Below are 14,066 nucleotides of genomic sequence, written 5' to 3'. Positions count from 1 at the left end.
ATGCAAAAATCTGTTAATAAAAAAGGTTATTGTTTATTGAATTCCTTCTTCATAGTAGACACATTGCATATTATCTAATTTAATCCTCCATCTGTATTATAAAATTAATTACCATTTTTAAAAGAGGAAGAGTAGGTTTGGAGAGATGGAATAGTGTGTCTCTGACTTCTTAATACATATTAAAGCTGGGATTCCTACAAAGTTCTCTGTCTCCAAAGCCTATGATCTTTCCACTTCTGCATTGCATCCCCCATAAAAGTTTTTTTTTGAAATATCAAATAAATTCCATATTTATCTCTCAATTGTCTATCCATTTTTACCATTATGCTTTTCTTTTTCAGTATTCGTGGTACTGTGCATTGACACAGAATTATATTTTTATAACATAATGATATATTAATAGTTTTATTATTAATACAATTAATAAATGTTTTATTAATGATTACAATTATATATGTCATTTTCTTGAACCATGATCTGACAAAGCTTTCATGCATTTAAATTACATTATGTAGTCAACTTATATAAATATCATATGTATTTTATTTACATATTTATATCATATAGATACAAATTATTTAAAGAACAAACTAAAATCTTCTCCACACTAATTTTTAAAATAAAGTAAAACCTAAAATGCCCATACATAAGTTAAACATACATAAAGAAAATCTTGTAAATTAGGCTCAAAAATAAACGTTTCAGCACAGGTCATTCATAAGCAATTTTAAATGATAACCAAGTTGTATTAAGATTTTTAGAACTATTTAAATGTGAATAGGAATATGTTCACCAGTATTTATAAAACCTGAAACATTTTATTAAAGTGTCTTTTTTAAAGGCATAATTTATATTTTAACAGTATATTTATCCAAATGGTGATTCACGTAAAATTCCTAGATATTGACAATGATTATGGGATTCCAACAGATGCAAAACCAAAAAGCAGAGATTACCCACCATTTCCAACTCAAATTAGAGGTAATATGTATCAGAAATGAGTTGTAAAACCCACCATGCATAAAATAAAATAAAACCGATTTGCTTATATGTCCCACTGTACATATGTGGATAGGTTTTGACTCATTTTTGTTCATAGCAGAATTTTTTCTTCATGGTTAACATTTTATTTGTATATGTGACAGCATCATTGTATATTTTTTAATGAAGTTGCCAAATCCTTTTGTGTAGATTATTGTGACAGAAAATAATTTTCAGGAAAATAAGCATTTGTATTTTCAAATAAATAATGTAATCCAAATTACTTGGTATTATTCTAGCATGTTTGCTGCTAATATTATATCCAGTCTAATCATTTACTATATAGACTGATATGTGATGGGTCTGAGTGTATTAACAAAGAATCAGGCTCTAGAAGTAGACTGGTATTTAAAGACAGACTTCACTTTCTTGGAGTTTTGGCATTGACCAAGGCATTTAGCTTACCCATGGCTCTTTTTCTTTCCCATAAGGATGATACTAAAGAAACTTTGGGGAGCACTAAAGCATATAAACTTTATGCTTTAAAGTATAAAATCATATACGGTCCCTCACATCATAATTAGACTTATGATGTTTTGACTTGACTATAGAGTGAAAGCCATACACATTCAGTAGAAAATTTACTTCGAGTACTCCTACAGCCATTCTCTTAATACAATTGTTTAATATTTTAATATGGTGTTCATTAAATTACATGAGACACTCAGCACTTTGCTTACACAGGCTTTGTATTAAGTGACTTTGCCCAACTGTAGGCTAATGTAAGTGTTCTGAGCACATTTAACGTAGGCTCGGCTAAGCTCTGATGCTTGGTAGATTAGGTGTAATAAATGATTTGCAACTTAAAATATTTTCAACTTACACTGGATTTATCCAGAAGTAACTGTACTACCTTATGTCTCATACTACAGGAGCATCTGTACTATATATGAAGTATTCTTCCACACAAATTCAATCCTAAGTTTGATTAAGCCTCTATAGTTAATTACTAGTTTTCAGGAAACATTTAGAGAGATGGAGGAACAAGCAAATGACCAAATCCAGAATATGGGATATTCTAGAAAAAAAAAAGAATGCTATGGGATAGAAAAAAGAAGAGTAGTTATTCAAAGATGATTATTACAGAAGAAAAAAATAAGTTAAAAGAAATAACAACTAAATGCAATGCGAAGCTCCTGTTTGGGTCGTGATTTAGGCAATCCAATTGTAGAAGAGCTCTCTGAGACAGTAATGTATATTTGAAAATGCTCTGTGCCTTGTAAGGCAATAAGTTAATCTTGTTAGTTTTAATAATGAAATGGTGGTTATTTAAAAAAAAAAACGTTATCATTTGGAGATACATACATAAATATTTTATGATAAGCTGGCAGAATATTTGGGACGGTCTTTAAATTATTCCAGATGAAAACAAAAGCAAAGGAAACAAAAACAGTGGAGGACACAGAGGAACAGTACTGGCAAAGTGGAAATTAATTTGTATATAAAGTCACCATTTCTCTAAATCTTCCCCTTAACATCCGAGCTCCCTCACCTTTTCTCAAGCAAAATTTCACCTCTGTGTATTGCATTCCCCTGAACTATCTTACGATGTTACTATGTAAAAAATAACCCATCGTCCACCCGTCTCTGCAATTGATAGTCCTCTACCATATTTTCTCTTTCTCTTGAATTATTAATTTCTCCTTCTGTAGGGAATTATTCCTACAAGCATATAAAAATGCTGTGATTGTTTTTCATCTTAAAAAGTCCCTCTGTTTTCACCTCAATCTCTCAATTTCTCTTCTCTTCCTAACAAAATTTTCTCTTTGTAGCAAACTTCTCTCTTTGTATCAAAACTTGCTGAAATCAGGGCCGACCCCATGGCTCACTCGGGAGAGTGCGGTGCTAGGAGCCCAGCGGCGCCGAGGCCTTGGGTTCGGATCCTGTATAGGGATGGCCGGTCTGCTCACTGGCTGAGCGTGGTGCGGACGACACCCAAGCCAAGGGTTCTGATCCCCTTGCCGGTCACAAAAAAAAAAAAAAAAAACCTTTCTGAAATCGTTCTTATTTTTATCTTACTTCATTGCTCTTCATTTAGATGCTTGCAATGTTGGTTGCCCCAATTTCATCAGATCTTTTTACAAATGTATAACCATCCATGACCAATTTTCAAATCTCCTTTTCCTAATTTACTTTTTTGTATAAATTATTAGTTATGTTATATATGGGATGTACTTATCACATATATTTTAAACTTCCTTTATTAGAATTGAAGCTCCATATTCAGATATTTTTTAATTTAATCTATTTATATTCTAATATAATAGCATTGCCCAAAATAGTATCTGGCATGTGATTGGTGCCCAATAAATATGAATGAATGAATGAGTGACTAAACATAGGAATAGAATGCTGTGAATATCTTTATTATAACATGCCACATTGTGTCATCATATATTGGGTATTTTTTTAAGGGATAGTCCATAGTAGCATGTTAGCCTCTTCATATCAGGAAATATGTCTTTTTATTTTATTTCATGTCTCTAAATAGCCAGTGATTCTAAAATGTGGAGGTGTGATTGTATCTATTTTTATTATTGCCCTACATGAAGTATGACCTTTATCAATACAAGAAATCTGCAGAATTAAAAATGGTTTGATAATCATTTAATCTGTTCATAGAAAGGTAAGCATGAGAGAAGTTTCTCTGCATACCGCTCTCTCTCTCTTTTTTTTTTTTTTTTTAGGGCTTCAACCTATACATTTTATTTTTTATTTATTTATTTATTTATTTATTTTAACTTTTATTTTGTCGATATACATTGTGGCTGATTATTGTTGCCCCTTACCAAAACCTCCCTCCCTCCTCCCTCCCCCCCTCCCCGCCACCAATGTCCCCTCTGTTTGCTTGTCGTATCAACTTCAAGTAATTGTGGTTGTTATATCTTCTTCCCCCCCCAACCCGGTTTTTGCGTGTGTGTGTGTGTGTGTGTGTGTGTGTGTGTGTGTGTGAATTTAAATATTAATTTTTAGCTCCCACCAATAAGTGAGAACATGTGGTATTTCTCTTTCTGTGCCTGACTTGTTTCACTTAATATAATTCTCTCAAGGTCCATCCATGTTCTTGCAAATGGCAGTATTTCATTCGTTTTTATAGCTGAGTAGTATTCCATTGTGTACATGTACCATATTTTCTGTATCCACTCATCTGATGATGGACATTTGGGCTGGTTCCAACTCTTGGCTATTGTAAAGAGTGCTGTGATGAACATTGGGGAACAGGTATACCTTCGATTTGATGATTTCCATTCTTCTGGGTATATTCCCAACAGTGGGATAGCTGGGTCGTATGGTAGATCTATCTGCAATTGTTTCAGGAACCTCCATACCATTTTCCATAGAGGCTGCACCATTTTGCAGTCCCACCAACAATGTATGAGAGTTCCTTTTTCTCTGCAATCATTAGTGTTTTTAGATAGTCATCAGACAGAGATCTCCTTAAATATCCAATGAAAAACAAAAGCTAACAAGCAATAGACTTTGCATGTTAACTCTGTGTTTCCCTTGTTGTCCATCTTCTATACTGAGCTTGCAATTTATCATTCTGCCTTATGTTTTACTTCTTACTCATGCATAACATAAAAATCAGCCAAAGACGAGAGCATAATACCTTCTCAGGTTTTTCCTGACCATGAAAGCAACCCTGGGCATGCACATGGCCTTGCTGGGCCACATGATAATGTCAGACCTTTTCGAAGTCCTTATTTCTCAGAACTTCTAATTTCCCTGCCTCTCTTCATTGCCCTTCTAGGTACTTATTTATTTATTTATTTACTTATTTACTTATTTTGTGCTCCAACTTTTACCAACTGCCCTAGGCAGCAGAGAACAATACATTTGCCTTTAAAAATCATTTTGACAACTAACCCCTGGGTAGCTGGCTCAGCACAGGGAGAGGTCCAAATTAGGTGAGATGAAGGCAAGTCCTCTAAGCCCACCCTCTAGGGAACCACCAACAAGTCAGAACAAAAATCCAAAATTCTTTGAAATTAGAGTCCATTTTCCTCCTCCAGTTTCAGTACTGGTGCCAGGAATGTGAACTGTATTTCAGTGAAAACACCTAGATAGGAAGTAGGGGATAGGACCCAGGTAAATTTAAAAGGCCACAAAGCTGTCTTACCAAGATTCAGCTGTTTTTCTTGATTCAAGAGTTCCACTGGTTGTTCAAAGTTTTTGGTTAGTTTCCAGAATTCTGGAGAAGTTAAATTTGAAAGGTTTTTTTTTTTTTTTTTTTTTTTCTTAGTTTATTCATTGCTTTTGTGGAGGGATGGACTTTAGAAGCTTTCTATTCTGCCATTTCACTGATGTCTTTCCTAAACCTGTTTTATTTTCATAGGGACTCTAAGCTTTACATGCAGTTATGTAATAGTAATCCTGAAAGTATTATTGCCATCAGGAGACCATTCTTAAAGATTTTTTTCATATATGAGTAGTAATTTTTCTTAGAAATTGAAACAGTTCTTTGAGTTCAATAACAATGGACACTGTCGCAATTTATTCGTGGGAGTGTTATTTTTAATTTTGTGATATTATTAAGGAATGTTTCAGATTATATGGCTATAAAATGCATACGAAAACATTTTAATGTATTGCCATTCTATATTTACTAGTTTATTCTTTTAATCATCATCAGCTTTTATTCTTTCTACTAATTTGTTGCTTTTTAAAATCATCAGAATGAGCTTTTATTCTTTCTATTAGTTTATATATTTTATTTATATCCTTAGAAAAACTTTTGCAAACCAGAGTTCAACATGGAATTGATTCTCCAGGAATATCATATTCAAAATTAAAGTATTCCTAATTTTCTATACTTATTATGATTTTGGGTCATTAAAATAATACTGTATTTTAAATGAAAATCATATATATATTACTAATCTAAGTGCTAAATGTTTCAAATACACAATATATTTTAATATTTTTCAAAAGACAGTATTTTTTAGTAATATTTACAAATAATTTATTTATACATTAAAAATACTTCAAAATATATAAACACATATGCTATTATACAAGGCAATCAACACAATGAAACATATGTGGTATAAAAATGATAAAATTATTATATTTAATTTTTACTTAAAGAAAATTGACAGAGAAATGGCTAAGTCATTTTCCCATAGTCAGACATAGAATGGGAGCCCCATTTGAGCTCATGACTAGAAATCACTCTGTTCAACAAAACTTTTGACCAGTATTATTGATTAGATTAAAAACATAGCCTAAAAACTCCTAACAAAGCAAAAACAAAAATATTTGCAAGTTTCTTTAACTTCTAAGACTCAAATGACATTCACAAAAATTTTGAGGAGTAGCCTTAGACAGAGTTTTAATTCATGTTACTATAACCTTTAATAGGGTTGAAGTCACTATAACAGCCGCACAGTTTCTATTTTTTAAATTATTTGCTTGCATTATAAAGTGATTGAAAGGAAATGTTTTTTATTAACATAAGTGAATGTCAATTTCCTGCTACTGTTTACTTTTAACTATCTTTCTTATATCTCTTTTAGTAGGTCTTGTGTGAAACTGTGTGAATAGATTAAAATAAGTGATCATTAAAATCACTAAAAGCAGGGCCGGCCCGTGGCTCACTCGGTAGAGTGCGGTGCAGAAAATCACTAAAAGCATCCTATTATCTTATTGCCTTGGGCTAGAGGTCAGGAGATATGAGTTCTTGTTCTCCTTAATTATCTAAAGGACTGAGATTTTTGTCTGACTTTAAATTATCTGGGCCTTAATGTCTTTAACTAAGAAATTAGATAGGTATCTTTAGCTATAAGATTATATGAATCTGTACATCTGTAAGCAATTAGAAATGCTCTTGAAACTCCTGGTAGTTTTATTTTCATGTAGGAGGAAATTTCCCAGTGCTGTAGATTACTTAATGTCAAGTATTAATTCACCAACATTATCACACTACTGTTTGGGTGACACTGACATTTCAAGAATTGATGGACTTTTAGATTCTATTCAAGAATTATCAATATAATAAACATGTTTACTGTCTGAAATGGTTGTGATATTTGCTAACAGGTAAACATGTTAACAAATACCTTGAGAACATGAATTTGCAGTGTAAAATGGAACACCCACAGTAATGTATTTAATTCCTAAACATTCAACCCCATTACTTGCTCTCGGTTATTTCAGTTTGTTTTCATTTCTCAAAATAGGAATCATAAAATGTGTACAATCTCAAAGTTAATGGAATAAATCTATTTTAATTCTAAACGTTTTTGCCATAAAACATCATTGGATCAAAATAAAGGAGAAAGTCTTCAAAATTAAACAACTACAAATTGGATCCATTCAAGGAATGATTCCATGTTTCTCCTTTAGAATTAGCTGTGAGTAATCAACACTGAAATCCAGAGTTTGGATAAAAGTTCTAGTATATTACATCCCCTAAGTCAGGTGTAGTCAAGAAGAAAGTATAAAACGTATTTTTTTTTAAAAAGTAACTAGTTATAAATTCCTTCTCTCACTATTGTTCCATTTCAGATCCTTTGCACATCTTGAATTTGTTATGAGGCAGAAACAAATAAAAAAGGCCTCCAAAGCACAGGGTTTTGTGTAATAAACAGGCTGTGCTTCCGATTGGCAATTTCCCACTTACTCCAAACCATAAACCTAACTTCCACAGGCTTAAATCTTAGTTAGCTATTTTCTTTGAGGCACTTACTCAAACAATCAGGTTTCATCCATAGGCAAATTTTTACGCCATACAATTTCGTTAACTATGTATTTTTTTCAAACCGCTTGAGTTTACATAAACAATTGCAATGACTATTGACACCAGTCTTCAGTCTTGACAAAAAATTTGTGTCAAGATGACTCTGACTGGCTTTGCTTCCATCATCAGACGTTTTTATTCGTATGCTTCATTGATATTGTCAGTGCACAGCCTTCTTGGAAGCAACTAGGAATTGCATGCATACAAAAACGACAGAAGTCTGAAAGCAAAGTTTTCTTTTTTAATAGTTACTGATATCCCACTTTTATTTTTGCTTGATAAGCTTACCTAATCACTAGATAAATTTTTGTCCAAGTCTATTTTTAAAATTATGTACATATCTTAAATTTTGTTATTTTCTTAAAGAAACAGTTTGAAAGACTCCCGCAGTGGGTAGTCAGTCAGTTCAGGGAGACCCTCCCAAGGAACAGCGAGACCACGGCTTCGGATGCAAAAACAAGAGGTTTATTGAACACACAGGTACCCGGGCGACTCAGTCTTTCGAAAGACTGGCGCGCCGAGTAGAGCTCCTGGGTCCTTTTTATAGCAAAAAGCGCGGGTACAGAAGCGAGAAGCAAGGTAATTGGTTAGTTTAAATCAAGCCAGGGGTGAACTTCGGTCAAGTGGGAGTCCTTGAAACAGCTGAGGGGCACTCTTGAAACTTTAACTGACTTGTCTATTTCTGGGAACTATCCGCCCTTTGCCTCGGGCCGGGGCCCAGGTGCATAACCACAGATATCCTGTTTGACTCTGTTCCCCTTGTTTCTTAACTTGACTTTTTGGCTGTATTTTCCCTATACCCTTGTAAAAAGCACTTCCTTCATTCCCCCATTTCTCTTGTGGATCGCTCTAATCTTAGAGCGGAATTAAAAGTTATCTTCGCCATTTAAGGTTTGGTATTTTTGCCTAAGGACCAGAATCTTAACTGCACTTACCCTATCATTGATGAATTGGACTAGTCTATTGATGACGTAGGGCCCAAGGGTGAACAACAGAAGGAGGAGTAATAGGGGCCCGGCGATGGTTGACAGTAGGGTGGTCAACCAAGGGGAGTTATTTGATCTGGTTATAAGCATTTTCATAGTTTGAGTCAGGAGGCCTGACTCTTTTAGAGGCCGGTGCATCAATTTCTGGAATATCCCAAGCCTCGAGACCCGCCGCCAGGGCACATATATCAGGGGTAAGGGAGGGCCACCAAGTCCAAAGGGGGTGGACTTCTGTCTTGAACCAGACAACCTTTCCAGTTTGGGACAGTACCTGCCAGGTGAGGGTGTTGGGCTGGTTAGGGTTATTACTTGGTAGGCTTGCTCCGCCGCCGCCGAATGCGCAACTTAAGAGGATTATCAGTCCTCTCCAGCTCCCAGGATTCATCTGGTACGGAGGGTGGCGCAGGCTTGAGGTGAGAAGCATGTACCCAGGCTGCAATGCCATCAACTTTTACTGCGGTCGGGGTGGTCAGCAATACCAGATACGGGCCTTTCCACCGAGGCTCAAGGTTGCTGGGTCGATGGCGTCTGACCAGCACTTGGTCTCCGACCTGGAACGGATGAGGGATGGCCACGGCACCTGGCTCGTATACCTCCTTGATCTGGTCCCAGATCTGGGTTTTTACAACTTCTAAAGCCTTTAAGTGAGTAAATAAGACAGGAAGAAAGTTATCATCGGGACCCAGTGTTCCTCCCAACTCAAGTATGGGGGGGGGTCCCCCGTGGAGGATTTCATAAGGGGTCAGACCAAGCTGGCCAGGGGTATTCCTGGCTCTGAACAGCGCTAAGGGAAGGAGGGCCACCCAGTCTTTTCCACCGGTCTCTAAGGCCAATTTAGTTAAGGTCTCTTTGATGGTTCTATTCATTCTCTCTACTTGACCTGAGCTCTGGGGCCTATACGCACAATGTAATTTCCAATTTATTCCCAGTTGTGTGGCCAGTCCCTGGTTTACCTGAGCAACAAAGGCTGGGCCATTATCTGACCCGATCACCTTAGGGATCCCGAAACGGGGCAGGATTTCTTCTAGTATCTTTTTACATACAGTCAGGGCCGTTTCAGTTTTGGTAGGGAAAGCTTCTACCCATCCAGAGAAAGTATCTACAAATACTAGCAGATACCTGTTCCCATACCGGCCAGGCTTTACCTCTGTAAAGTCTACTTCCCAGTATACGCCGGGTCGATCTCCCCGTTGTCTTTTTCCGGTCTCTCGGTAGGTGGTAGTCGCATTAGTCATGGCACAAGCCGGACACCGATTGGCGACTTCTTGAACGGTGGACCGGAGATTCGGGATGGAGAGGCTGGTGCGGCTCGTTAGTTGAAGGAGCTTTTCTGGTCCTAAGTGTGTTAGCTGATGTAACCGCTAAATGAATTCTTTTCCCTGGTCAGGAGTGAGCTCTCTTGGCTTGGTCCTAGCTTGAGCAGGCTCGATTGGCTCTTGAAGCTTTATAGTTTCTGCTAGCACCCTGACCGACAGGGCGGCTTGTTTTGCAGCCTCGTCGGCCCTCCGGTTCCCGGCCGCCACAGGGTTATTTCCTCTCTGGTGGCCCGGGCAGTGGATAATGGCGACCTGCTGTCCGTGTAGATGTTGATGTTTTTTCCTTCGGCTAGGCGTAATGCCTGCGTCAAGGCGATTAGCTCGGCCTTCTGGGCTGATGTCCCTTCTGGCAGGCTGCTTGCCCATACCGTCCGTTTGCCATCTACGATGGCGGCCCCTGCTCTCCGCTTACCTTCCACAATGAAGCTGCTACCGTCTGTATACCAGGCAGGCACTCCGGGCAATGGCTGGTCCTTCAGGTCCCGTCGAGTCCCAGCTTCTTCAGCAAGGATTTCTGAGCATTGGTGTACTGGGGTGGATTCTGACTCGACTGGTAGTAGGGTAGCTGGGTTCAGGACAGCAGGGGGCGCGAAAGATATCCTTTCGTTTAGCAGCAAACTCTGGTAATGAGTCATTCTGGCATTGGTCATCCACCGATTGGGGGGCTGCCGCACAATACTTTCGAGGCTGTGGGAAGCAATCACAGTCACATTTTGCCCCAAGGTTAACTTATCAGCGTCTTTGAGGAGGAGTGCCACTGCAGCAACCGCTTTTAGGCAGGTTGGCCACCCACTGGCCACTGGATCCAGTTTTTTTGATAGATAAGCTACTGGCCGTCGCCATGGTCCTAGGGTCTGAGTAAGCACTCCTCGGGCTACACCGGCTCTTTCATCTACGTATAGAGTAAATGGTTTGGTGAGGTCTGGGAGAGCCAAGGCGGGGGCAGACAGCAAGGCTTTTTTTATGTGGTCAAAAGCCTTTTGATGCTCCTCAGTCCAGGTAAAAGGAATGTTTTCCCTTGTCAGGGGGTACAAGGGTGCAGCCAGGGAAGCAAACCCAGGAATCCAGAGCCTGCAGAATCCGGCAGTACCCAGAAATTCGCGGACCTGCCTGGGGGTTGTGGGAGTAGGGATCTTCATAACTGTAGCTTTCCGGGCCGGGGTCAGCCATCTTTTTCCCTCCTTGAGCAGGTACCCCAAATAGGTGACCTCTTTCTGGCATAACTGGGCCTTTTTAGCTGATACCCGGTACCCCAACTTACTCAGTTCCTGCAAGAGCTTTTGTGTCCCTCTTTTGCAGCCTTCATATGTGGGAGCTGCCACTAGGAGGTCGTCCACATATTGGAGTAATATGACCTGGGGGTTGAGAGCCCTAAAAGGAGTTAAATCCCGGTGGAGGGCCTCGTCGAAGAGAGTGGGTGAGTTCTTGAACCCCTGTGGCAGCCGTGTCCAGGTCAGCTGACCAGCGTTACCTTTTTCTGGGTCTCTCCACTCGAACGCGAACAGTGGCTGGCTGTTGGGGTGTAGTTTGAGGCAAAAAAAGGCATCCTTGAGATCCAAGACTGAGTACCAAGTGTGACTAGGCGGAAGGGAACTCAGGAGGCTGTATGGGTTTGGGACTGAGGGATGAATGTCTTGCACCCTTTTGTTAATTTCTCTCAAGTCTTGGACTGGCCGATAGTCATTGGTCCCTGGCTTTTTTACTGGTAGCAGAGGGGTGTTCCAGGGCGACTGGCAGGGCACTAAGACCCCTAGGTCTAAGAACCTTTGGATGTGGGGTCTGATGCCTTCCCGGGCTTCTTTAGTCATTGGATACTGTCGGACGGCCACCGGTGAGGCACCCGATTTCAGCTCTACTACTACTGGTGGGACGTTATTGGCCAGTCCCATACCTGTCTTTTCTGCCCATACGGTGGGAAAAAGTTGGAGCCAGGATGGGTCGATGGAGGGAGAGGCCGGCTTTTCATACAGCCGGTATTCTTCTTCTAGGTTTAGGACCAAGCACATGGTAGAGTGATCTCCCCATGTTACTTGTGGGCCCTCTGTAGAAAACTGGATTTGGGCCTTTAGTTTGGTCAGAATGTCCCGGCCCAACAGAGGAGCAGGGCACTCAGGTATGACCAAAAAGGAATAGGTCACTTGTTTATGTCCAACCTTTAAAAGTCTTTGTGTGGTCCAGGGGTAGACTTTGCTGCCGGTTGCTCCTACTACGACTGTCCGCCTGGACCCTACCTTCCCCATGGGTTGGGTCAACACCGAATGTTCAGCCCCGGTATCGACCAGAAACTCGATGGGGGTCCCCTCCACAGTCAGTGTTACCCTAGGTTCGGGGAGGGGGTCCGAACCCCGACTCCCCTAGTCATCTAGGGATAGAACCTTGGCTTCTCTGATGTTCTTTTTCCGGGGACATTCTCTTGCCCAGTGACCCTTCTCTTTACAGTACGCGCATTGGTCTTTGTCTAGAGGGGGTCTTCCATCCCTAGGTGTTTTCTTTGCCCGGTTGCTCAGGTTCCCTGTCTGCCTATCTCTAGACCCTCTTTCACCTACCACTGCGGCCAAAATCCTAGTCAAGTTTTTTTTTTTTTTTTTTTTTTTTTTTTTTCTTGGCGCCTATCGCGCCGTCTCTCTCTCTCTTCTGTCTCTCTTTTTTCTCTTTCTTGTTTTTCCTCTTCTGTCTCTCTCTTGTGGTACACCTTTTCTGCCTCTCTCACTAAATCTTGTAAGGAATAATCTTGGAGCCCCTCTAGCCTCTGCAACTTTTTCTTGATATCTGGGGCTGCCTGTCCGATGAAGGCCATTGCAACTGCCGCCTGCTGTCCCTCAGAAGAGGGGTCAAACGGAGTGTATCTCCTATATGCCTCCATCAGGCGTTCCAAGAAAACCGAGGGGGGTTCTACCGGTCCCTGCAAGACCTCTCTTACCTTAGCCAAATTGGTGGGGCGCCGGGCTGCCCCTTTGAGACCTGCCACTAGAGTCCGGCGGTAGACCAGAAGACGCTCCCTACCTTCGGCCGTGTTGTAATCCCATTGAGGTCGATTGAGGGGGAAGGCCTCATTAATGAGGTTCTCGAGTTGTGTAGGGGCCCCGTTGTCCCCGAGAACGTTCTTGCGGGCCTCCAGAAGAATCCTTTCTCGCTCTTCAGTGGTGAAGAGGATCTGGAGTAGCTGTTGGCAATCGTCCCAAGTGGGCTGGTGAGAGAACATAAGGGACTCAAGAAGTCCCGTGAGTCCTGCTGGTTTTTCAGAAAAAGACGGGTGGTTAGACTTCCAATTGTAAAGATCTGCTGAGGAAAAAGGCCAATACTGTAGAGGGACCAAGCCATTAGGCTCAGCTGGGGGCCCTATGGCTCGGAGGGGCAAAGCTACGGTGGAGTCAGGACCGGAGCCGTCTCTCGGACTGCGAGGTTGGCGGCTCCTAGTCCCCGCAGCCGGTCCCTCAGGGCTAGGATCACCGGGCGCTCGGCCTGGTGCCGATCTGTTTCCCTGAGGGGCCAGAGGGGGCAGCGGAGCCGCCGGGTAAGGTGGGGTTTCAGAGAGAGAAAATAGGTCATCTGGTGTCGGGAGGACGGGGGGTTGGGGAGGGGCGGAAGGCTTCCTTGTAGGTGGCCTTTGAGTATTTTCTGATCCCGAAACAACAGCGACTTTGCTGGAGGGTGGCACCCAGGGAGGGGGATTCTGGGCGAGGTCTTGCCATACCACGACACAGGCAACCTGGTCCGGGTGTCCTCCGGTCTCCTGAAAAACAATCTTTTTAACTGCAAAAATGACAGTAAGATCAAAGGTTCCCTCTGGCGGCCAACCTACGCCGAATGTGGGCCACTCAGACGAACAGAAAGTCTGCCATTTTCCTTTTTTGATCTCCATGGACAGATTGTGAGCCCTGGCTTTGACATCTTTCCAATGATCTAGAGTAAGGGAGAGGGGCGTAAGGGCACTTTGCCCCATCTCGAAAATTTCCAATAGGGGAACGACGACGCAAAGACCTA

The sequence above is a fragment of the Cynocephalus volans genome, chromosome 8 (assembly GCF_027409185.1).
Source record: "Cynocephalus volans isolate mCynVol1 chromosome 8, mCynVol1.pri, whole genome shotgun sequence".
Lineage (NCBI taxonomy): Eukaryota > Metazoa > Chordata > Mammalia > Dermoptera > Cynocephalidae > Cynocephalus > Cynocephalus volans.
Note: the sequence above shows the minus strand (reverse complement) of the source record.